At 47.1% G+C, this 26,803-nt stretch overlaps 1 protein-coding gene across 16 annotated transcripts in view; it reads left to right on the top strand.

The window, feature by feature from the left end:
• CELF2 (CUGBP Elav-like family member 2) overlaps positions 1 to 26,803 on the top strand; it is a 554,552-nt gene that overhangs the window by 356,645 nt on the left and 171,104 nt on the right. The gene's annotated exons all lie outside the window — the stretch shown is intronic.

Below are 26,803 nucleotides of genomic sequence, written 5' to 3'. Positions count from 1 at the left end.
TCCCTCTGAATCATCACCAGAGAAGGATGTTTTAGAAACTGACATGAGGACCAGAGGTTGTCGCTTTATTCGAGTCGGATTCTTTGTGGTTGTTGCTAGGAGAAGGAGAGTCTCCTGGAAACCATGGGCATCTTTGTGCATAGAGGCACAAGGTCCCCACGCAATCCAGTTCACTTAAAGTTCAGGCCACTGGGAAAACAGCCCAGTTTAAATGAAATGCAGAAAGGTATCCGGGATAGAAGGACAGAGGGGAACGATGAGGATGATCAGGGGCCTGCTTTTGGGCAGGGGAGGGCGAGATATACATTAAAATAAATAAATACATACATACATACATACCTCACAGGGTTGTTGTGAGAACAGAAATGGAAGGAAGACAATAATGTATGGGGCAGTGGCTCAGTGGTAGGATGTTTGCTTGGCATGTAGAAAGTCTTGATGTCCAGTCCCCGGTCACTGCCACTCTGAGTAGACAAAACTGACCATGATGGACCAATAGTCTGATTGAGTAAAAGGTAGCTTTGTGTGTATGCCATTCTCAACTCTGTGAAGATGGATGGGTGGATGGATGATTAGATAGATAGATAGATAGATAGATAGATAGATAGATAGATAGATAGATAGATAGATAGATAGATAGATAGATAGATAGATAGATAGATAGATAGATAGATTATCTAATTATATCCTTCTTTTCTTCCCCATTGGGACTGAAAGTAGCTAGAACACGATTTTTCCATCCTCCGTTCTCCCACCACAAGTGCCCTGTGAAATAGGCCAGGCTAAGAGACAAGCCCATGGTCATCCAGAGAATTTCCATGGTAGAAGTGGGGATTTGATTTTAGTTCTATTGGAATTCTAATCTGCCACTCTGCCCAGTACGTCACGGCACTCACATCCCTCTCTTTCATTCTGTCTAACTGAGAAACTTCCTTCCGCAGTAATATCAGATTTTTTAAAAAAATCAAAAAACGGATTCCTCTGAAATGTGATATTGGAGGAGATAAAAGACAAAGAACTGGGTTCTAGATCAGATCAAAACTGAGCTCTCCCTAGAAACTAAAATTACTGAAGTGAGGCTATTATAGTTTGGTCACATTCTGCGAAGGCAAGAATCACTGGAAAGGGGAATAATGCTAGGAAAAGTTGAAGGTAGCAGGAAAAGAGGAAGACCTAACGTGAGATGGTTTGACTCAGGGGTGGAATTCTAGCAAGAGCTCCTTTACATATTAGGCCACATACCCCTGAGGTAGCCAATCCTCCAAGAGCTTACAAGGCTCTTTTTTGTAAGCTCTTGGAGGATTGGCTATATCAGGGGTGTGTGGCCTAATATGCAAAGAAGCTCTTGCTAGAATTCCACCCCTGGTTTGACTCTATAAAGGAAGCCACAGCCCCCTCGTTTCAACACCTGAGTGAGGCTGTTAACAATAGGGCACCTTGGAGGTCATCGGGGCTTTTTTTGTAGCAGGAACTCCTTTGCATATTAGGCCACACCCTCATTGTAACCAATCCCCCAGGAGCTTACAGTAGGCCCTGTACTAAGAGCCCTGTAAGCTCCCGGCGGATTGGCTACATCAGGGGGGTGTGGCCCAATGTGCAAAGGAGCTCCTGCTAGAATTCCACCCCTGCGTGAAGCCAATGACTTTCAGGCGACGAGTCGTGGCAGTCCAATAAATTGGGATCTACTGTGACCCATAGCCGCTTTCGATCTCTTTAGCCAGGCAGTACGGGCTTATCTTTCAAAGGTCAGTTCTAAGCAGCCTGCAGCTTTGCGGCTGTATGCTGAATTCTCCTCAGGTCTGTGAAAGCAAAGTCTAATTACTACTTGGACGGGAGACTTCCAAGGGCAAGCCAGGGTTACCGCCTGGGATAGCGGGAGTGAATCAAGAGCTGGCCTGCTTCCATAGACGCATCGCAATGAACCGGTGCCATGGCATGGTGCTAAGCAATTCTGTGCAGCTGGGAGTGTCGCGCAGTGCGCCGGATGAGAAATACAGTCTTGCTCGTGTTCATTTGTTAGCAGTTGTTTAAAATCCCCCAGTGCGTTCGGAAAGGGCAGAGGTGCTAATCCCAGTTTCCTGCTTAAATTCTATTTGGGGGTGATTAGTTTCCGCTTCTTTTTAGCCATCTTGGATGTATGCAGGGATATATACAGACCTCATTTTGGGCAGGAGTACACAGGAGCAGTGCTCCAGATCCTCTAAATTTTATTGTGCTCTTTCTTTCTCTCCCGCCCCCCCGCCCCCTCAATAGGGTTGCCAAGTCCAATTCAATAAATATCTGGGGACTTTGGGGATGGAGCCAGGAGACTTTGGGGGTGGAGCCAGGAGACATTAGGGGTGGAGCCAAGATCAAGGCTGTGACAAGCATAATTGAACTCCAAAGGGAGTTCTGGCCATCACGTTTAAAGGGACAGCGCACCTTTTCAATTCCTTCCTTCCATAGGAAATAATGAAGAATAGGGACACCTTCTTTTGGGGCTCATAGAATTTGGTCCCCTGGTCCAAGCATTTTGAAACTTGGGGGGTATTTTGGGGAGAGGCACTAGATGCTATACTGAAAATTTGGTGCCTCTACCCCAAAAAACAGCCCCCCCAGAGCCCCAGATACCCGCAGATCAATTCTCCATGATTTTCTATGGGAATAAATCTCCCTAGGGAATAATAGAGTTCCCAGCAGACATTTCCCTCCCCTCACCCCGCTTTCTGACGACCCTGAAGTGGGGGGAGGGCCTCCAAACCGGGGGATCCCCTGCCCCCACCTGGGGATTGGCAACCCTACCCCTCAAAAAAAGGAGTCTGCACACTTAAGCATTACACCAAACTGGCTCTCACAGTAGTAGCAGCAGCAATTTATCCAAATTTTCCAGTCCCTCAATGTTCTCCCAATCCCTTAATGTAAAGGATTTTAAAATTATTATTTGGCGTTCTTTACCTTGGTATATTTACATGGTTTGCAGTAGAGTTGGTCTGTAATAGAACATCTAGAACAGGGGCGTCAAACTCATTTGTTGTGAGGGCCGAATCTGACATAAATGAGACCTTGACGGGCTGAGCCATCTCAGGTTGGGCCCGGCCATGTGTGTACCTATTTATGATTAGGTAGCAGAGATTTAAACTTTATAAAGGACAAAGATTTTTTTAAAAAATCTTAAAACATGCTTAAAATGTTAGCACTCGGTTTTAAAGGTGCTTTCTTTGCATTTCTACCATGGGGCCCAGGGAGTTGGGCAAAGGGAGCTCTGAATCTTTCCTTCCTTCCTTCCCCAGGGGACCAGGAGGGGGAGGAGCCTCAGCTAATAGAAGGAAGAGAGGCTTGGCTCAGTAGCTCTGCTATGCCTGGCAAAGCAAGCTATCCCTCCCCCGCCAAGGGAGGAGCCTCAGCCAATGGAGAAAATAGAGGTTTTGCTTTGTAGCTCCTGTGCGTTTGAACAAGCCTGGCAAAGCAAGCCGTGACGCAGAAGGAAGCAAGAGAGAGGGAGAAAGAAGCAGATGACAGCCAGTTTCTTGGGGGTTTGATAGGAGCCCTCCAGGGGCCTGATTCGCTCCCCAGGCCGCATGCTTGACACCCCTGATATAGAACATCTAGATTTGAGTCCTGTAGTGCCTTAGAGACCAAGAAGGTTTTTGGATATGAGCTTTCAAGAGTCAGTGTACCCTTCATCAGATATCAAAGCTCATACCCCGAAAATATTGCTAGTCTCTAAGGCACTGCAGGACTCAAATCTAGGGGTGTTTTCGCACTCACGTTTTACTGGCGCCACGACCCTCCTGACGCCGGCGAATCTGCATGGATTTCGCACCAGAAGCGCCGGCGCACCCAGAAGCGCCGGCTACTTCCGTCGCTAAGCCAGCGCAAACGGAAATCGCAAAGATGCAGGAAAACGTTTGCGCTGGCTTAGCGACGGAAGTAGCCGGCGCAATGGGCTGCGCCGGCGCTTCTAGTGCGAAATCACTGCCGATCCGCCGGCGTGAGGAGGGTCGTGGCGCCAGTAAAACGTGAGTGCGAAAACACCCTAGGTGTTTTGCCTTGATGTGAGTCACTTACTCTTTTTTCTTTTTGCCTCCAGGTGTTTTGTGTGTCATTATTTTTGAGGAGGCACTCTTTGAAAAACCATGCCACTGAATTGCTCAGTTCTCAACCCTTTTTTAAAAAAAAAATGAGCAGGCTAGGTAGAGTTAAAAGAGAGGTGGTAAGAAAGACCGCCCCTCAGAAGACTCCGGGCTATGATGAGAATCCCAAGAAAGTATAAACAAAGTGAAGTTTCCTTTGTATTTGAGTCCTAAACCGGCATCGAGCCAAATATCAAAGTGATATCAAAGGCAAGCTCCCGGTTAATTAATTCAGGACTAGGTCCACAAAGCAATCCTGGGTCTTTACTGATATCTGATTTCAACCATTTCCTAATCTTTGCAAGCTGTCATTATGAATGGCATTAAACCTGCTGGCAACCAGTCCTCTAACCAGGCCTTGAATTCAGCAGGAGCTCACAGGAGCACAGCTCCTCAACCTTTCTGATGGTTCCCCCCTCCTCCTCCCCATCTTGTCCATTGAATAGCAGGTGCAGCTGCATAACCAGTGAGAACTGGTGCCTTGGAAAGTATCTGGAGTGGTTTCTGTAGTGAATAATTGTAAGCACAGGTTCCGTGGTAAGTCGGGTGGCCAGAAGAATTGTTATTCATTGAAACATGATTGTATCCAGGAAATCATGTAGCCAACCCTCTTTGTTCAGCCAATGAAGTTTGAAAGGCAGTGTCCTGTTTATCTACCGGTGGTAAAAGATTTTTGGCTTCAGGAACTGCCACTTCCATCATTCAAGCCGAGTCTGAATTGTGTCCACTTCTGAGTCAGCGTTCGTCTAACAGTGACCAGGAAAGGCAGTGCTGATATGGAGGCCAAAGACTTCATTTTCTTAGGTGGTATAAATGTTTGAGTTGTGTTAAATAGAGCTGTGGAATGTAAATAACACAAGTGGTGAATTTAACCGAGTGTATAATTTAAGTAAGAGCCCCGTGGCACAGAGTGGTAAAGCTGCAGTACTGCAGTCCTAAGCTCTGCTCACAACCAATCCCGGTGGAAGCTGGGTTCAGGTAGCCAGCTCGAGATTGACTCAGCCTTCCATCCTTCCAAGGTTGGTCAAATGAGTACCCAGCTTCCTAGGGGGAAAGCGTAGATGACTGGGGAAGGCATTGGCAAACCACCCCGTAAAAAGTCTGCCATGAAAACGTTGTGAAAGCAACATCACCCCAGAGTCAGAAACTGGTGCTTGCACAGGGGCCTTTACCTTTACCTTTACCTTTAACAGCCCCATGGTGCACAGTGGTAAAGATGCTGTACGGCAGTCCGAACTCTCTACTCACGACCTGAGTTCAAACCTGGCAGAAGCTGGGTTCAGATAGCCGGTTCAAGGTTGACTCAGCCTTCCATCCTTCTGAAGTCGGTAAAATGAGTACCCAGCTTCCTGGGGGGAAAGTGTAGATGACTGGGAAAGGCAGTGGCAAAACATCCTGTAAAAAGTCTGCCATGAAAATGTCGTGACGTGATGTCACCCCAGAGTCGGAAACGACTGGTGCTTGCACAGGGGACTATCTTTACCTTTTATAATTGGAGTATACGGTTTTTGTAACAGTATTTTTCTCTGTCTAGACCGTAGTTCCATTGTTTGTTTGGGGTAATTCCTATTTGGAGGCAGGGGGTCCCCTGGTTTGGAGGCCCGCCCTCTGTTTCAGGGTTCAGAAAGCAGGGCAGGGCTGAATGTCCACTGAGCACTCCATTATACCCATTATACCATTAACGGAGAATAAATCCATGGGTATCTGAGGCTTGGGAGGGGGCTTTTCTTTAATATAATTTAGTACACCTTCCGGTGCTGTCAGGAGGGCGTGACATACGCAAAGGAGTTGTGCTAATGAGCTCCAGCTCCTCTTTTTCTACAAAACGATCCCTGGGAAATTGAAAGAAGGACCAGTTCTCTCAGAGATCTCTCAGCCCCACCTACTCTGCAAGGTGTCTGTTTTGGGGAGAGGAAGGGAAGCCGCTTTGAGATTCTTTAAGGTTGAGAAAAGTGGGGTATTAAGACCAACTCTTCTTCTTTGCAGAGGAAGGCGATGACAAACCATCTCTGCTTCTCACTTGCCTCAAAAGCCCCTTGCTGGGGTAACCATAAGTCCCTGCAGGGGAAGGCAGTGGCCTTCCATGGAGATAAGATGAAGGAATTTCCTGGCAGGATTGGGATCAGCGTTCCCTTGAAGCTGAGTTAGTGTGAGCTAGCTCACCGTTTTTTAGCTTCCAGCTCACTTTTTTTTTTCTTAGCTCAGGAAAAATGGCTCCAGAGCAACCTAATTTATTCAGTAGCTCACAACTTTTAACGCCAGTAGCACACAAAGTAGAATTTGTGCTCATAAGACTCCACAGTTTAGAGGGAGCATTGATTGAGATTTGAATTCAGGGCCCCTGGTCCAACACAAACTCCTAGCAACTTTAAGACCTCTTGGTTCTTAGGGCTGCCAAGCCCCCGGTTTAAGTGGGGGTTCCCCTGCCCAGGAGGTTCCCAACCCGCCGGCCCACATTGGGCTGGTGGGGGGAACCTCCCCCTATGTCGCCGGTGCAATGACATCACCCGGAAGTGAAAGCATTGTGCCGACGACGTCACATGACAGCCACTCTAGGCATTTCCGGGAAAACTCTATGGTTTTCTTGGATGCTTTAGCCATTTGGGAGGGGAAAGTCTATGGTACAATAGGTACCATAAAGTTTTTTCCCTCCCAAATGACTAGAGCGTCCGGGGAAATCATAGAGTTTCCTCAAAAATGCCTAGAGTGGCTGCACGCTACGTCACCAGTGTGATGACATCACTTCTGGGTGACATCATCGCATTGCGCCCGCACAAAGCACATGCGTGAAAGTCCCCTGCGTTCTCCAGCAGCTCTATTGGCAACCCTATTGGTTCTTTATCCCATAACACCCCTTTCTCGCATGCCTATCCCTTCTTTGCTTTCTCCGCCCTTCTTTTAACCCCTTTGTAGTGGAGCTTTCTGCCCTTAGCTCTGAGGTTTTCTGATACCTCTTCCCAGTAGCTTCCCAGTAGCTTCCCAGTAGCTTTCATCGGTCTGCCCCACATTGCCCCTACCAGTGTTCCCTCTAAGCTGAGTTAGTGTGAGCTAGCTCACAGATTTTTAACCTCCAGCTCACAGATTTTTGTCTTAGCTCAGGAAGGATGACCCCAGAGCACACTCATTGATGCAGCAGCTCACAACTTTAATGCCAGTAGTTCACAAAGTAGAATTTTTGCTCACAAGACTCTGCAGCTTAGAGGGAACATTGGCCCCCACCCCTTCCTTCCCTTGGGACTGTATCGTTCCCAGCCAAACAGACAATTTGCTGCTTCTCACAGAAGTTAAACAATGCAACCTTGCTCGGTTTCTTCCCCAATTAGACAGAACATTCCACATTATCACTTCAGCTTAGCCAATGGGCTTCGCCACAATGCAATGTAGCCAGCAATCAAAGGTAGACGCTTACAAGAGTTATCCAAGTGAGATGTGCTTCGGCTTCAGTCACTCAGAATTCTCTATAATTCGTGCCCTTGACCCGCAACATGAAAGGCACCATTTCAAAGGATTCAGTGAGTTGGAAACATTTGCTTATTATAGATGTCTCTTGATTGCACTCCTTAAATATTAGGTGCCCTTTCTTTTTATATTGTAATGCAAATATATATTGCATTTCTGACAGGGGCAAATTGTAAAGCCTTTCACTGTTTTAAATGGTGGTTGGGGAGGGGGGAGAAAGAAATAAAAACCTAGAATTTTGTTGCAAGCGGAATAATAGCTCCTAGTTCACAAAGAACAAGCTAAGTGAATCAGTGGTCCAAGGTGACCCGCCTTTGTGAGGAGAAAGCATCAAGCAAAACAGGGGAGAGGGGAAAAAAATCTTCTGAAAAGATGAACAAATGTCTGTCAAAATAATAAAAAAGCGGGACAGGATGGTCTAGTTAGGGAGCTCTTGACTCGGAGAAGGCACAAGTCAAGGAGAAACAGATGGGAACTTGGTTTTCATTGTACGTAGAAACAATTCCATGACCTAGTAATACCATCTTGCCATTTCTGTTGTTGTTGATTATGAGAGAGGTGCAATGAATAAGGAACACATTTTTGGGGTGACTTTAAAAAATGTTGGACAAGAATGCAGATTTTTTTTTTTTTTTTGAGATGCACAGACGTAGGCGATGGCAAACCACCTCTGAACATCTTATGAACATAAGAGAAGCCATGTTGGATCAGGCCAATGGTCCATCCAATCCAACACTGTGTCACATAAGAACATAAGAGAAGCCATGTTGGATCAGGCCAATGGCCCATCCAGTCCAACACTCTGTGTCACATAAGAGAAGCCATGTTGGATCAGGCCAGTGGCCCATCCAGTCCAACACTCCGTGTCACATAAGAACATAAGAGGAGCCATGTTGGATCAGGCCAACGGCCCATCCAGCCCAACACTCTGTGTCACATAAGAACATAAGAGAAGCCATGTTGGATCAGGCCAGTGGCCCATCCAGTCCAACGCTCTGTGTCACATAAGAACATAAGAGAAGCCATGTTGGATCAGGCCAATGGCCCATCTGGTCCAACACTCTGTGTCACATAAGAACATGAGAGCAGCCATGTTGGATCAGGCCAATGGCCCATCCAGTCCAACACTCTGTGTCACATAAGAACATAAGAGAAGCCATGTTGGATCACGCCAATGGCCCATCCAGTCCAACACTCTGTGTCACAGAAGAACATAAGAGAAGCCATGTTGGATCACGCCAATGGCCCATCCAGTCCAACACTCTGTGTCACATAAGAACATAAGAGGAGCCATGTTGGATCAGGCCAATGGCCCATCTGGTCCAACACTCTGTGTCACATAAGAACATAAGAGGAGCCATGTTGGATCAGGCCAATGGCCCATCTGGTCCAACACTCTGTGTCACATAAGAACATAAGAGAAGCCATGTTGGATCAGGCCAGTGGCCCATCCAGTCCAACACTCTGTGTCACATAAGAACATAAGAGGAGCCATGTTGGATCAGGCCAATGGCCCATCTGGTCCAACACTCTGTGTCACATAAGAACATAAGAGAAGCCATGTTGGATCAGGCCAGTGGCCCATCCAGTCCAACGCTCTGTGTCACACAGTGGCCAAAGCCCCAGATGCCATCTGGAGGTTCCCTTGCAGGGCCACAGCTCCAGAAGCCCTCCCACTGTTGTCCCCAAGCACCAAGAATACAGAACCTTCCTGCCCCAGACATAAGAGAAGCCATGTTGGATCAGTCCAGTGGCCCATCCAGTCCAACACTCTGTGTCATACAATGGCCAAACAAACCAGGTGCTATCAGGAGGTCCATCAGTGGGGCCAGGACACTAGAAGCCCTCCTACTGTTGCCTTCCCCCAAGCACCGAGAACACATAGCATCGCTTGCTGCAGACAGAATTCTATCTATACCCTGTGGCTTAATAGCCACTGATGGACCTCAGACAGCTAGCACCCTATCTCTCCCCTCAGGACCTGGCTACAGTGAGCCATGCAATGGTCACTTCCAGGTTAGATTACTGTAACTCGCTCTATGCAGGCTTGCCCCTGAGGCTAATCCGGAAACTCCAGCTGATGCAAAATGCAGCGGCGCGTTTGCTAACTGCATTGCCCGTACGGCAAGCATGTGACCAGCGCTGCACCAACTGCACTGGCTACCTATTGTGTACTGGATTCGCTTCAAGGTTTTGGTACTGACATTTAAAGCCCTGCACGGCCTGGGACCAGCCTGAAGGATATCTGTCTTGCCTCAACTAGAGCCAGGGCTTTTTCTGCCCTGGCTCCGGCCTGGTGGAACATGCTTCCGTTGGAGATTAGGGCCCTACCTGATTTACTGCCTTTTTGTAGGGCCTGTAAAATGGAGCTGTTCCACCAGGCCTTCGAGTGAGGCATCGGACGCCCATAGGTACCTCAAGTCTGGCTTCTCTGTCGCAGCATTCCATTGTCTATCAAGCCTATTGTAGGGCTGCCAATCCCCAGGTGGGGGCAGGGGATCCCCCGGTTTGGAGGCCCTCCCCCCGCTTCAGGGTCATCAGAAAGCGGGGGGAGGGGAGGGAAATGTCTGCTGGGAACTCTGTTATTCCCTATGGAGATTTATTCCCATAGAAAATCATGGAGAATTGATCCACGGGAATCTGGAGCTCTGCGGGGGGCTGTTTTTTGGGGTAGAGGCACCGAATTTTCAGTATAGCATCTAGTGCCTCTCCCCAAAATATCCCCCAAGTTTCAAAAAGATTGGACCAGGGGGTCCAATTCTATGAGCCCCAAAAGAAGGTGCCCCTATCCTTCATTATTTCCTATGGAAGGAATTGAAAAGGTGTGTGGCCCCTTTAAATGTGATGGCCAGAACTCCCTTGGAGTTCAATTATGCTTGTCACAGCCTTGATCTTGGCTCCACCCCTAATGTCTCCTGCCTCCACCCCCAAAGTCTCCTGACTCCACCCCCAAAGTCCCCAGATATTTCTTGAATTGGACTTGGCAACTCTAGCCTATTGGGACCGCATTGGTTCCAGCTCTGTTTGCCTGATTAGTTGTCTTCCACCCGAAATGGAGTAATTTTATTGTTTTAATTATTGTTTATTTACTTCTAATACTATCGCCTATTGTTATTATTTGTTGTGAGCTTACTCGCAGGATAGGGCAGACTAGAAATTAAAATAAATCAGGGCTTTTTTTTAGCAGGAACGTACAGGAACGCAGTTCTGGCTGGCTTGGCGTCAGGGGGTGTGGCTTAATAGGCAAATGCATTCCTGCTGTTTTTTTTCTACAAAAAAGCCCTGTGCAAAGAAAGCCCTATGTGAAACTATGGAGATATCAGGGGATGCGGTCTAATATGCCAATAAGTTCCTGCTGGGCCTTTTCTACAAAGAAAGCCCTGTGCAAAATAATAGTGATGTCAGGGGTGTGGCCTAATATGCAAATGAGTTCCTGCTGGACTTTTTCTGCAAAAAAAGCCCTGAAATAAATACATAAATAAATAAAATTTTATGACACAGGTGGCTTGACCCAGTAAGGTCTTATTTATGTCAGATCCGGCCCTCATAACACATTAGTTTGGCAACCCTGGTTTAAGTTATTTATAGTCTGCCTTTCTCACAGGGAATCAAGGTACAGTCACAAAAACTGGACATTTAATAACCAGTGTGTTAGGGTTTTAGATGTCTGCAACCACCAGAAAGGATTGAAGCAGATCAGAAGTGTAGAGTGGGCCTCTAGTCTAGAGTTCCCATCACCATTCACTTCACGTGTCTGAAGAAGTGACCTCTGACCCATAAAAACTCATGCTGCCACCTGTCTGTCAGTCTTCAGGACGCCACAAAAGCCTTCGCTTTTCCCCCCTCACAGGAGACTAACATGGCTATCCTATTGTAATTTCTAACCAGCAAGGCTGGGAAATGAATTCAGCTTGACCCCAAGCATAGAACAAATTGCTGTTGAAAGGTTATACACACGTGCACACTACAACAAGAAAATGTATTAAAAATACCTGATAAGTCATTGCCACAGGGTTACTAGTATTGCGGCGGGGAAGGAAAAACTTATCTAGAGGAAAAGATTAGCTAGAGAATTTTTTAAAAGATGTAAAATGGAAACCTATAAGTGCCTTAGAAATGGAATGGCCTATCTTTCTAATAATTGTGCAATATTCCCATATTAGGGTTGGGGGACTCACTAGGAGCAGGAGGGAGGCCTAGGCCTCATTGCCAGCAGTGTGGTGACATCACTTCCTGTGTGCACCGGAAGTGATGTCATCATGTCACTGGTTTCACAGTGGCATTCTGATATTTGGGCAAAAACTCTGTGGTAAATACATAGGGCTACCAGAGAATTTTTGTTCAGATACCAGAGTGTTGCTGCGATATTGGTAACATGGTGGTGTCATGAGGGAAATGACATGGCTGGCAACAGCAGCCTAGGCCTGCCTATCCTGCTGGTAATTCCTCCCACTGGCCAGCTGACCATCAGCTGATCCTATTGCATGAGATAGAAAAGGTAGAGAAAGAAGGACTTTTCTCCCTTTCTCACAATACAAGAACTTGTGGGTGCTCAGATTGCTGAGAAGTTAGAATGGATAAAAGGAAGTACTTCACTCAAAGGGTGATTAACACATGGAATTCACTGCCACAGGAGGTGGTGGAAGCTACATGCATAGACAGCTTAAAGAGGGAATTGGATAAACATATGGAGCAGAGGGTCATCAGTGGCTATTAGCCATAGGATATAGATGGAACCAGGGGTGGAATTCTAGCAGGAGCTCCTTTCCATATTAGGCCACACCCTCTTGATGTAGCCAAACATCCAAGAGCTTAAATGGCTCTTTTTTTGTAAGGTCCAGAAGGATTGGCTACATTAAGAGGGTGTGGCCTAATATGCAAAGGAGCTCCTGCTAGAATTCCACCCCTGGATGGAACTCTCTGTCCTGTCTGTCTTCTAATGTCCTGGCCCCAATTGTGGACCTCCTGATGACACCTGGGTTTTTTTACCACTGTGTGACGCAGAGTGCTGGACTGGATGGGCCATTGACCTGATCCAACATGGCTTCTCTTGTGTTCTTATATGACACAGAGTGTTGGACTGGATGGGCCATTGGCCTGATCCAACATGGCCTCTCTTATGTTCTTATATGACACAGAGTGTTGGACTGGATGGGCCATTGGCCTGATCCAACATGGCTTCTCTTATGTTCTTATGTGACACAGAGTGTTGGACTGGATGGGCCATTGGCCTGATCCAACATGGCTTCTCTTATGTTCTTATGTGACACAGAGTGTTGGACTGGATGGGCCATTGGCCTGATCCAACATGGCTTCTCTTATGTTCTTATGTGACACAGAGTATTGGACTGGATGGGCCATTGGCCTGATCCAACATGGCTTCTCTTATGTTCTTATCAGTGGAGGGTGAGGCATGGAGGTGGTAATGTTATCCCAAATACACAGAATCCTAAAATGATTGGATGCGTCCATCCTGCCCTTTGGGGAAGGAGAGGATTGGAGAAAGTAGAGAACAGAGCTGGGAAAATGTCCATTTTGACTTTACCGCCCACCCGACCTGACCACAGCATGCCGTAACCCCAGGGAGGAACTGCTCAAACCCACCAGTCGAACGTCAGCAAAAGTTATTGTTGCATCGGCTGAGCTGAACCCGGCATTATCATCTAAAGCAAAATGTGGTGTTTAGCTCTCTTGTTTTAATAGCTTTGCATTTTGCATGGATAATATGAACTAGCCCGGAGGCATTATTTCCAGCGAGATTGTAGAAATCCAGCTGAATATCTATTTTGGGATTAAATGAATTTTGTAAAGGCTCATTTGTTTGAAGAAGTGATAGTTAATCATTGGTGTTTACACATGAATGTGAAGTGGGGAATTTCAGTCACCGTCTCATCCTCTCTCTCTACCTCTGTTGCACCCGACCTGTCTGTGCCCCAGAGCCAGAACGGGTTGGGAGAGGCGGAAAAAGAGAAGATTAAATGCCTCAAATATGTTTGCTTAATAGAGCAGTGTAAATCATTAAATGAGGTTCTCACTTCTCAAATTTCAGGGCACTTTTTTTTCTTTTCTTTTTTTTTCTTTAAAGAAAAGTGATATCACTTGTAACGAAAGCCCAAAGTGCTGCATTTAAATGAATAAGTTTCATATACTTGCTTTGGAGTAGGGGGTGCGGGAGTATCTTCATCTGGATTGGTCCAAGATGGAAGCTTTTGAGAAGCTCAAAGGTGTTCCTGAGGCTGCTTGTTTGATAGTGGCAGGCAGGGCTCTTTTTTTTAGGAGCTCATCTGCATATTAGCCCATGCCTCCCTGCTGTAAACAATCCTCCAAGAGCTTAGAGGGCTCTTCGTACAGGGCCTACTGCAAGCTCCAGGAGGATTGGCTACATCAGGGGTGTGTGGCCTAATATGCAAAGGAGGTCCTGCTAGAATTCCTTACAGGGCTCTTCGTACAGGGCCTACTTCAAGCTCCAGGAGGATTGGCTACATCAGGGGTGTGTGGCCTAATATGCAAAGGAGGTCCTGCTAGAATTCCTTACAGGGCTCTTCGTACAGGGCCTACTGCAAGCTCCAGGAGGATTGGCTACATCAGGGGTGTGTGGCCTAATAGGCAAAGGAGGTCCTGCTAGAATTCCTTACAGAGCTCTTCGTACAGGGCCTACTGTGAGCTCCAGGAGGATTGGCTACATCAGGGGTGTGTGGCCTAATATGCAAAGGAGGTCCTGCTAGAATTCCTTACAGGGCTCTTCGTACAGGGCCTACTGCAAGCTCCAGGAGGATTGGCTACATCAGGGGTGTGTGGCCTAATATGCAAAGGAGGTCCTGCTAGAATTCCTTACAGGGCTCTTCGTACAGGGCCTACTGTAAGCTCCAGGAGGATTGGTTACATCAGGGGTGTGTGGCCTAATATGTAGAGGCGTTGTATGGGTGTTGCCGTCTTGTGTTGCTCACTTAGCTGCAGGCATATTCCACTAGATCAGGGGTGGCCAACGGTAGCTCTCCAGATGTTTTTTGCCTACAACTCCCATTAGCCCCAGCCATCAGCCATGCTGACTGGGGCTGATGGGAGTTGTAGGCAAAAACATCTGGAGAGCTCCCGTTGGCCATGCCTGCACTAGATCAAGGGTCCCCAACATGGTGATTGTGAGCGCCATGTTGCCAGTTTGGTGTAGTGGTTAAGTGCACGGACTCTTATTTGGGAGAACCAGGTTTCATTCTCTACGCCTCCGCATGCACCTGCTGATGTAACCTTGAGTCAGTCCCAAGTTCTTACAGAACTGTTATGAACATAAGAGAAGCCATGTTGGATCAGGCCAATGCCCATCCAGTCCAACACTTTGTGTCACACAGTGGCAAAACAACAGCAACAGCCAAGTGCCAACAGGAGGTCCATCAGTGGGGTCAGGACACTAGAAGCCCTGCCACTGTTGCCCTCCCCCCCACAAGCACCAAGACAGAGCATCAGTGCCCCAGACAGAGAGTTCCAACGATACACCGTGGCTAATAGCCACTGATGGACCTCTGCTCCATATGTTTATCCAATCCCCTCTTGAAGCTGTCTATGCTTGTGGTTGTTCTGCTCAAGAGCAATCTCTGGGAGAGCTCTTTAAGCCCTGGTATGTTGTGGGGAGGGGGAGGGAAAGGAGACTGTAAGTCGCTCTGAGACTCCAAACGAAGGGCAAGGTATACATTCAACTCTCCTCCTCTTCTTCTCCTCCTCCTCCTTTCCTGGAGCCATAGACAAATACTATTCCTATCCTAATGGGGACTCAAGGGACTTATACAGCGTGCCGTAAACCAACCTTAGACCTCTGTCAAGATTTCAGAGGTCTGATTCACACTTAAGGACTTAAGATCAGACATGTGCTGAGAGTTTCATAGTTACCAAATGTGGGCCCAAATCAGATTGAGACTTCAGCACAACGGAAGAGAGTTGCCCACTGTAGAGTTGCCCACTCCCTCTGGAGGCTCCACCCCCACCTCCAGTCAACTGGCCAGCAAAAGGAATGACCATGAGCAGGAGCGAGGCCCGGGCTATGTCACCAGTGATGTGGCAACGTCACTTCTGGCACGTACCAGAATTATTGTCATCCTAATGACATCCTGGTGACACTCAAGTATTTCGGTAAAAAGTGCTATAGTGGAATCATAGAATCATAGAGTTGGAAGGGACCTCCAGGGTCATCTACTCCAACCCCCTGCACAATGGAGGAAACTCACAAACACCTCCTCCTAAATTCAAAGGATCTTCATCACTGCCAGATGGCCATCTAGCCTCTGTTGAAAAACCTCCAAGGAAGGAGAGCCCATCACCTCCTGAGGAAGCCTGTTCCACTGAGGAACCGCTGTAACAGTCAGGAACATTCTTCCTAATGTTGAGCCAGAAGCTCTTTTGATTTAATTTCAGCCCACTGGTTCTGGTCCTACCTTCTGGGGACACAAGAAAACAATTCCACACCATCCTCTATATGACAGCCCTTCAAGAACTTGAAGATGGTGATCATATCACCTCTCAGCCACCTCCTCTCCAGCCTAAACATGCCCAGCTCCTTCAACCTTTCCTCATAGGAGTTCAACCCATTGGTTCTGGTCCTACCTTCTGGGGACACAAGAAAACAATTCTGCACCATCCTCTATAGGACAGCCCTTCAAGGACTTCATCATCTCTCAGCCGCCTCCTCTCCAGGCTAAACATACCCAGCTCCTTCAGACTTTCTTCATAGCTTATCTCACAGGGTTTCTGTATACCACCCACCACTACACCTCTTGGACAAAATTGAGGGAATGTGATAGCCTCAGGCAAGGGTGGCCAAACATAAGAGCAACAAAAAATAAACGTCAGATGTTTGAGAGCTGTAAGACATGAACGTCAGACGTTTGAGGGAAAGAAGGAAGGAAATAGATTAGGAGGAAGGGGGAGGGATAGGTGGAAAGAAAGCAACTTTAACTTTAAATGCATTCTCCAAGCTTCTGGCTTGGCTTGGAGAAGAAATTTAAAGAGACCAACAGAGCGGTGGGGGCTTTGAGAGCCACACAATATGTGTAAAAGAGCCACATGTGGCTCCAAAGTCACAGTTTGGCTACCCCTGCTCTCGGATGTTTATTCTAATTCTGGAGGCCGTGAAAAGCTTTCCTGGAGAGCCAGTATGGTGTAGTGGTGGAGTTGTCAAACAAATATCTGGGAAACCCAGGTTCAAATCCCCACTCTACCTGTCAAGTTCCCACTGCTCCTTCAATAAAGAGGACTCTCCATGTTATTGGATAAGTATTTATTGTAAGGCGGGATACATAGGCACTGACTCGTTGCCAGGCAGTGTCGAAAGCAAAGCACAATAGCACTGCTTCAGTTTATATATCCTTGCAATGGTCATTAGAAGCGCGCCTAAACTTAGGGCGCAAAGACAGTTCAGATGTAGTGTCCACAGGTCATACACACACATTCTCTACCAAGCATCCTACAAATCATCCCAGGAAGGAAGGAACGACTTTGGGTTCTCAGCACCTAGGAGGCTAACAAGTTACGTTTTGTTTCTGCAACAGACGAAGCATTAGTTTCTGCAACAGAAGAAGCATTTCTAAGCACACCTTCCACAGTCTACGTCAAAGAAGCACAGAAGAAAAACAGATAACTGGAGAGGGACTTGACATTACCTTGGAAGCCCGCTGGGTAACCATGGGCCTTTCATACTCTCTCAGCCTAACTTCCCTCACCAGATTGCTGTAAGGATAAAAAAGAGGAGAGGAAAATAATGTAAGCTGCTTTGGGTCCCCGTTGGGAAGAAAGGCAATTACGGTATAAATGAAATAAATAAAATAATAGCTATGCTTTTAGAAGATAAGAAGATGAAGATATTGGATGTATATCCCACCCTCCACTCCAAATCTCAGAGTCTCAGAGCGGCTCACAATCACCTTTATCTTCCTCCCCAACAACAGACACCCTATGAGGTAGGTGGGGCTGAGAGAGCTCTGGCAGAAGCTGTCCTTTCAAGGACAACCTCTGCGAGAGCTCTGGCTGACCCAAGGCCATTCCAGCACCTGCAAGTGAAAGAGTGGGGAATCAAACCCGGTTCTCCCAGATAAGAGTCTGCTCATTTAACCACTACGCCAAACTAGCATCTCATTTACTTCCATGTAAGTTATGGAAACTTGAGTTAAATCTCTTGAATCCTTGGTGAATTCTCTTTTAAATGCTCCATCACAGCTTAAAAACCATATCAAATGGAACCTGTGAACCAATAACTAACCTGCAAAGTATATTGACTGCCAGGGGTGGAATTCTAGCAGGAGCTCCTTTGCATATTAGGCCACACCCCCTGATGTAGCCAATCCTCCAGGGGGTTACAAGGTTCTTTTTTGTAAGCTCTTGGAGAACTGGCTACATCAGGGGGGTGTGGCCTAATATGCAAAGGAGCTCCTGCTAGAATTCCACCCCAGTTTACTGCCAATATGTTTGAATGATAGCCATTGCCTTTAAAGGCGAGGAGAGTGTGTTGCTCTGTGTGGTTATTATGTTTTAAACCAGCCAAGTTAATGCCCAATTTAATTCATTTTTTTTAAAAAAAAAAAAATAAGGAAATAAATCCAGCGTCCTGCAAATGGCACGACAGGACCGCTTCCAAAAGCATTTACGCTTCGCCGTTTCCCCCTCTTCTCTCCTGCCGCCTTTCTAAAAGAAGAGCCCTGTTCAATTGTGTTCCCAGCCTGTTCCGCTTAGAAAATAATGATGCTCGCTATTGTGACGGGGGATTGGCCCTTAATAATCTCCTAGACCCTATTCATGCTAATGGCAGGACTGCTAAACAAACAGCATCCTTTTTAAAATGTTGTGTCCGTGGCAAAACTGGGCATGAACAGAACACCTTGTTAGGCCCCACAGTCAGCTGCGTGCGCTTCATTTTTTTTTTTTTTAAGGACCATGTTGGATCATGCCAGATTTCCCCCTGGGGCAGGAGAAAAAAGGAGGGCTTTTGAGACCTTGAAAGGTATGCCGAGGTCTCCGTGAACGAAAAGGAGGTGCAACCAAGGCTTTTTTGGTAGCAGGAACTCCTTTGCGTATTAGGCCACACCCCCTGATGTAGCCAATCCTCCTGGAGCTTACAGTAGGCCCTGTACGAAGAGCCTTGTGAGGAATTCTAGCAGGACCTCCTTTGCCTATTAGGCCACACACCCCTGATGTAGCCAATCCTCCTGGAGCTTACAGCAGGCCCTGTACGAAGAGCCCTGTAAGGAATTCTAGCAGGACCTCCTTTGCCTATTAGGCCACACCCCCCTGATGAAGTGAGTCCTCCTGGAGCTTCCAGTAGGCCCTGTACGAAGAGCCCTGTGAGGAATTCTAGCAGGAACTCCTTTGCGTATTAGGCCACACCCCCTGATGTAGCCAATCCTCCTGGAGCTTACAGTAGGCCCTGTACGAAGAGCCCTGTAAGGAATTCTAGCAGGACCTCCTTTGCATATTAGGCCACACACCCCTGATGTAGCCAATCCTCCTGGAGCTTCCAGCAGGCCCTGTGAGAAGAGCCCTGTAAGGAATTCTAGCAGGACCTCCTTTGCGTATTAGGCCACACCCCCTGATGTAGCCAATCCTCCTGGAGCTCTCAGTAGGCCCTGTACGAAGAGCCCTGTGAGGAATTCTAGCAGGACCTCCTTTGCGTATTAGGCCACACACCCCTGATGTAGTCAACCTTCCAAGAGTTTACAGAGCTCTTAGTACAGGGCCTACCAGAGCTGGATTAACAATTAGGCCAAGCAGGCACTAGCCTATGGGCCCCCATGCTTTTAGGGGCCCTGGGCCGGCTCCCGCCCCCCTCGTTTCCCCTCCACTTGCAGCCCTCCCAGCCTTCCCTTGCAGCCAGCAACTCAGCTGCTCTTTGCCCAACTTGCCTGGTATGGCTACTGCTGGCATTGTCACCAAGGTTGCCTCTCTGCTTCTCCCCCTCAGCTTAGTCAAAGGGGCTTTTAAGAAGGTGCCCGCAGGCTGCTGCGGGGGCCGTAGGTGGCAGGGTGGGCGCTCAGACTCTGAGATAATTTGCGAGGGGCCCCCCAAGATTTCAACTGCCTAGGGGCCTCCACAAGGTTTAATCCAGCACTGCAGCCTACTGTAAGCTCCAGGGGGATTGGCTACATCAGAAGGGTGTGGTCGGTCTGTCTGTCTGTCTGTCTGTCTATCTATCTATCATCAGGTTTATATTCCACCCTTTCCCATAAACGGACTCAGGGCGGATCACAACATACAGTACAACAATAAAAACCTACAGTTCAGAGTTAAAACAATACATCAATCTATCATCTATCTATCTATCTATCTATCTATCTATCTATCTATCTATCTATCTATCTATCTATCTATCTATCTATCTATCTATCTATCTATCTATCTATCATCAGGTTTATATTCCAATTCCACCCTTTCCCATAAACGGACTCAGGGTGGATCACAACATACAGTACAACAATAAGAACCTACAGTTCAGAGTTAAAACAATACATCTATCTATCTATCTATCTATCTATCTATCGATCTATCGATCTATCGATCTATCGATCTATCGATCATGTTTATATTCCACCCTTTCCCGTAAACGGACTCAGGGCGGATCACAACATACAGTACAACAATAAAAACCTACAGTTCAGAGTTAAAACAATACATTGAAATTAAAGAAGTGGAAGCAATGAAACAGTAAATAAAGTTCACCACAGGTGGGAAGGGCACATCCTGCAAGGTAAGCGAGTACAGGCCCAGATTAAATTCTGGTAGTAATAGCAGAATAGCACTGCAATAAGACACAGTGTCGCCACAAGGGAGGCCAACTGATGGAATAATAGCCTGAATAAGACGCCTGCTGCCTCAGCCATAAGCCCGGCGGAATAGCTCCGTCTTGCAGGTTTACGAAATGGCAGTAGCTCAGGTAGGGCCCAGATCTTCATAGGGAGCTGATTCCACCAGATAGGGAGTTCCTACTACAAAAAAAAAGCCCCCGGGTACAGCAGGAAGGAAGCTGCCTTACAGTAAAGCAAACCATTGGTCCATCAAAGTGAAGTGCTGTGTACTCAGACCAGCAGCATAGGTCTGAGTATGTGAGGGTATTGTGAGAGCCAGCATAGCGTCATGGTGAAGAGCGGTGGACTCTAATCTGGAGAATGGGGTTTGATTCCACACTCCTTCTCCACAGGAAGCCAGGTGGGTGACCTTGAGCCAGTTACAGTTTTCTCAGAAGCCTCTCGGCCCCGCCTGCCTCACAAGGAGCCTGTGGTGGGGAAAGCCAGTATGGTGTCGTGGTTAAGAGTGGCATCCTCTTATTTGGAGAAGCAGGTTTGATTCCCCACTCCTCCTCCACCTGAAGCCTGCCAGGTGACCTTGGGCCAGTCACAGTTCTCTCAGAACCCTCTCAGCCCCACCTGCCTCATAAGGTGTCAGTTGTGCAGAGAGGAAAGGAAAGAAATTGTAAGCTGGGCTTTTTTGTAGTAGGAACTCCTTTGCATATTAGGCCACACACCCCTGATGTAGCCAATGCTCCAAGAGCTTACAGGGCTCTTCTTAGATGGCCTACTGTAAGCTCTTGGAGGATTGGCTACATCAGGGGGTGTGGCCTAATATGCAAAGGAGGTCCTGCTAGAATTCCTTACAGGGCTCTTCATACAGGGCCTACTGTAAGCTCCAGGAGGATTGGCTACATCAGGGGTCCTGCTAGAATTCCTTACAGGGCTCTTCATACAGGGCCTACTGTCAGCTCTTGGAGGATTGGCTACATCAGGGGGGTATGGCCTAATATGCAAAGGAGTTCCTGCTACAATAAAAAAGCCCTGATAGTAAGCCACTTGGAGGCTGTGACCACACACGCTAAATAATGCAGGTTCAATCCACTTTCAGTGCTCTTCCAACTGGATTTTGCCAATTCACACGGTAAAACTAAGTTGAAAAGTGCACTAAAAGTGGGTTGAAACTGTATTATTTAGCATGCATGATCACAGCCATAGACTCTTTGAGCTAGACAAAAGCAGGGTGTTAAAAACATGCTCTCCTGCTTCTTTTTCTTCTAGTGCTTAAAATATCGAGCTAAGACCTCTGAGGTTCAGATCCAAAACTCTGCTCACCAAGAAACTCTCTGGGTGATCCCAGTTGCTGCCGGCCACTGTCTCTTTCATTGAGCTCCTTTGAGGAAGCGTGGGCTTAAAATATAGCAACTTGTATTTTGGGGTCATTTTTTTCTATCAGCTGCACACACAAACCTGGCTCTCAAATATACATTAAAATGCAATTTGAGTGAGATTTGGATCCTGATTGTTGGCTGTCCTTCTGACCTGGCTAGTGAAAGTTAGAAGCAGCGCAAAAGGGAAGGATTACTTCTGGAAAGGAAGACATTACAGCTGGACAGCCACTTATCAAAGTTGATAAGTTATCCCTAGCCGGGTTTTGCAAACCATGGTTCCAAGCTCCGGGCTCTTTTTCTAGCAGGAGCGCCTCTGCATATTAGGCAACCCCCCTCTGATGTAGCCAATCCTCCTGGAGCTCACAGTAGAAGAAGAAGAAGAAGAAGAAGAAGAAGAAGAAGAAGAAGAAGAAGAAGAAGAAGAAGAAGAAGAAGAAGAAGAAGAAGAAGAAGAAGAAGAAGAAGAAGAAGATGATGATGATGATATTGGATTTATATCCCGCCCTCCACTCCGAAGAGTCTCAGAGCGGCTCACAATCTCCTTTACTTTCCTCCCCCACAACAAACACCCTGTGAGGTGGGTGGGGCTGGAGAGGGCTCTCACAGCAGCTGCCCTTTCAAGGACAACCTCTGCCAGAGCTATGGCTGACCCAAGGCCATGCTAGCAGGTGCAAGTGGAGGAGTGGAGAATCAAACCTGGTTCTCCCAGATAAGAGTCCGCACACTTAACGACTCTTATCTGGGAGAACCAGGTTTGATTCTCCCACTCCTCCACTTGCACCTGCTAGCCCACTGGCCTTGGGTCAGCCATAGCTCTGGCAGAGGTTGTCCTTGAAAGGGCAGTGCTGATGAGAGCCCTCTACAGCCCCACTCCACCTCACAGGGTGTTTGTTGTGGGGGAGGAAAGTAACGGAGATCTGCTGAGCCGCTCTGAGACTCTTGGAGCTGGAGGGCGGGGATATAATCCAATCTCATCATCATCATCCTTCTTCCCTTCCTCTCCCTTCTTCTTCTTCTTCTTCTCCCTCTTCTTCTTCTTCTCATTCTCCTCTCACAATAGCAGGTGGGGCGGGTAACAGGAACATAGACAGGAAGTTTTCAATCCTAGCCATGTTCCCGGGTGGAAGCAGAACACAATCGCGTCTAAATGACTCTGCTAAACGGCAGGCTGCATGCGCCTTTGTGTTCAGCATTTGCTTCTGTGTACAAAAGACGGGCTATCTCAGATGCCAAGTTACAGATGGGGTTGCAGGATGCTATTTGACAGCTGATTAGAGTAATCCGATGGAAATGATGACTTAATCACCACGACAGGCTCCCCAGCCCCAGCTAGAATCCCACCAGGTTAATCTCATTTTCTTGCCATATTTTTTGAAGCTGCTGTCCCTGCATCACACGGTCAGCACACGGTCCCCTAAATTCAAAAGAAATGGGGATCGGCAACATACAGCCTACGAGCTCCCTCCAGCCCAAGGAGTCTTGGCCCGCACAATCTGTTGCTGCCATCATGTGGTAACTTACTCACTGTCGAAACATTGACTTAGTGAGTCCCTTTATCAGGTAAAGGAAGTCCCCTGTGCAAGCACGAGTCATTTCCAACTCTGGGGTGATGTCGCATCACAATGTTTTCATGGCAGACTTTTTTATGAGGTGGTTTGGCCTTGCCTTCCCCAGTCATCTACACTTTCCCCCCAGCAAGCTGGGTACTCATTTTACCGACCTCGTAAGGATGGAATGCTGAGTCAACCTGGAGCCGGCTACCTGAACCCAGCTTCCACCAGGGATCGAACTCAGGTCGTGAGCAGAGCTCGGACTGCAGGACTGCAGCTTTACCACTCTGTGCCACAGGGCTCCCCTCTATATCACACCAATACCTATATTATATTACCCTTTACCTATACTGAAGAGCCCCTTTACCTATATTAGCTAGTTTGGTGTAATGATTACAATCAGCAGACTCTAATCTCTACAACTGGGTTTGATTTCCTACTCCTCCACATAAAACTGCCGAGTGATCTTGGGTCAGTCACAGTTCTCTCAGAGCTGTTCTCTCAAGAGCAGTTTCTATCAGAGCTCTCTCAGCCCACCTCACAGGGTGTCTGTTGTGGAGAAAGGAAGGAAGGGAGATTATAAGCCCGTGAGACTCTGAGTGAAGGACGAAGTATAACTCCTCCTCCTCCTCCACTTCTTCATCCTGCTTCACTTCATCTGGCATTCCAACTGCTTGGTTGTTAGCAACCAGGATCAACTATTGTTCCCCACCCCCCTTACATCGGTGATCTTCCTTTGAACTCTTGAGAGCCAGTTTGGTGTAATGGTTTCGAGCAGCAGACTCTAATCTGTATAACTGGGTTTGATTCCCCACTCCTCCACATTCAACTGCTGGAGTGATCTTGGGTCAGTCATAACTTTGTCAGAAGCCGTTTTGCGAAGAGCAGTTTCTGTCAGAGCTCTCTCAGCTCCACCTACCTCACAGGTTGTGGGGAGGGGAAGGGAAAGGAGATTGTAAACTGCTCTGAGATTCTGAATGAATTACAGGGTATAAAGCTCTTCTTCTTCTTCGTCTCCAAACACTTTCCACTGTCTTACAGTCTTTTAACTGAACTGCAGACATAATTGTTAGGGGGAAGGGGACAGATGTACAATTACAACAATCTGCAATAACTATGTTTCTGGGAGAGCCAGTTTGGTGTAATGGTTAAGTATGTGGACTCTTATCTGGGAGAACCGGGTTTGATTCCCCACTCCTCCACTTCCCCACTTCTCCATTGCTGGAATGGCCTTGAGTTAGCCGTAGCTCTGGCAGAGGTTGTCCTTGAAAGGGCAGCTGCTGGGAGAGTCCTCTCAGCCCCACCCACCTCACAGGGTGTCTGTTGTGGGGGGAGAAGATACAGGAGATTGTAAGCCGTTCTGATTCAGAGAGAAGAGCGAAGTATAAATCTGCAATTATTCTTCTTCTTCTTTTACTAGTTTCAGTAGAATCAAAGATAGGGATTAGGGATATATCAAAAGTCATTCCCATACTGATTACATATAGCACATACAGGGCTACAATTCTTAACAGTTCTCTACATTAGCTTCAATATATTACTTCCTCACTGGTTGGGCCCTGACCTGGATAGCCCAGGCAAGCCCAATCTCATCAAATCTTGGAAGCTAAGCAGGTCCACAACTGGCTAGTATTTGAACAGACAACTTCCAAGGAATACCAGAGTTGTATTCTTGAAAGAGCTGTTCTCTCAACAGCGGTTCTTGAAAGAGCTCTCTCTACCCCACCTACCTTCCAGTCAGTTGGCCAATGGCTGGGGCTGATGGGAGTTGTAGGCAAAAAACATCTGGAGAGCTACTGTTGGTCACCCCTGCTGTAGAGCATTGTTCCCTCTAAGCTGGAGTGTCGGTTTGGTGTAGTGGTTAAGTGTGCGGACTCTTATCTGGGAGAACCGGGTTTGATTCCCCACTCCTCCACTTGCACCTGCTGGGATGGCCTTGGGTCAGCCATAGCTCTGGCAGAGGTTGTCCTTGAAAGGGCAGCTGCTGTGAGAGCCCTCTCCAGCCCCACCCACCTCACAGGGTGTCTGTTGTGGGGGAGGAAGGTAAAGGAGATTGTGAGCCGCCGTGAGACTCTTCGGAGTGGAGGGCGGGATATAAATCCAATATCTTCTATCTTCTAAGCTGAGTTGGCATGAGCTAGCTCACAGATTTTTAGCCTCCGGCTCACACATTTTTGTCTTAGCTCAGGAAGGATGACCCCAGAGCACAATAATTTATGCAGCAGCTCATCACTTTAATGCCAGTAGCTCACAAAGTAGAATTTTTGCTCAGCAGACTCTGAAGCTTAGAGAGGACATTGCTCCCAGGGTGTCTGTTTGTGGGGAGGGGGAGGGAAAGGAGATTGTAAGCTGCTCTGAGCCTCTGAGGGAAGCATACAGCCAATCTCTTCTCCTAAATTTGAGAAAGTACCCTTAAATACACATATAGTGTTTATTGTTAACTAGTGTAATATCATTCTCATAAAGAGCGCAATGTCTGAAACCCTCTTCCAGTCGTGGTCGTCAAGGGTGGGAAAGCACCCATTCGCAGCTACATTTCTTTTCAGCTCAGCAGTGTCGAGCTTGTTGAGTGTGAGGGGAAAAAAAATCACTTACTGGGAGAGATAACCATAAGCGTATTGCTTTATGATCTAGAACTGCAATAACTGCCTTTTTGATAAGATGTGAGATTTGGGCGGCACATTTTAGGTTGGTGGCATCGGCTCTGAAGTTGGCTTTATATCATCCGTAATCGCTTTTTTTTTTTTTTTTTTTTGAGGACCCAGGGAAAGAAGAGAACTGTTTTTATTATTTTATAGCCTAAAGTCACACAGGCGGGATATGAAATGCTTGGATTATTCAACCCCCACTTAAAGCAAAGTAGAGACTTACCCACTTTAATTCTCTCCTCTGTTAATTTTCTTATTCACTGTGCACTTTCCCCCCAGATCCATGTGACCCTTCTTTTCTCTTCCCTATCTACTTTCCTAAGCTCTTAAATATTTTATCAGGGCAGAGCACCTGGAATATGTACTGTCATGGTTCCTATCTCTAGAGGTCACCCATGGGTTTAATAATAAGATGTGAACCGGCGAGTGTGAAAACCTACTTTTGGATTCTCAATGGTGCATGTTCTATTGAATCCAATGTTAAAGGCAGTTAACTTATCAATGAGCGATTGTGAAGGTTAAGGGAGCCTGTAATGGGGATCCTCTTATGTAAAGGAATGGAAGGGCAATTCAAGTGACGTGTCAGCTGCACCTAACATCACTGAGAAGCCCTTGGGTGAGAAGGGGGACTCCTGCAGCACATTTCAAGGTCTGTTCCTCATGCCCTGACCTATGCATGAGCACCATTTGCACTCCAAGTCTAATATGCAAAAAAGCTCCTACTAGAATTCCACCCCTGGGAAAATTACTTCTATAGTAGGCACCTTACAATTACTTAGAAGCTGACTAAAGTTTTGCTTTACTTACCATGTCCTTTTCCTGCTAACTCTATGAGGGCTTGTGGCTTTTTGTGAGGAGCTGTGGCTCATTGGAAGAAGAAGAAGA

This window comes from Heteronotia binoei, chromosome 8 (genome assembly GCF_032191835.1).
Source record: "Heteronotia binoei isolate CCM8104 ecotype False Entrance Well chromosome 8, APGP_CSIRO_Hbin_v1, whole genome shotgun sequence".
Lineage (NCBI taxonomy): Eukaryota > Metazoa > Chordata > Lepidosauria > Squamata > Gekkonidae > Heteronotia > Heteronotia binoei.
This window is presented reverse-complemented; position numbering and strand designations above follow the sequence as displayed.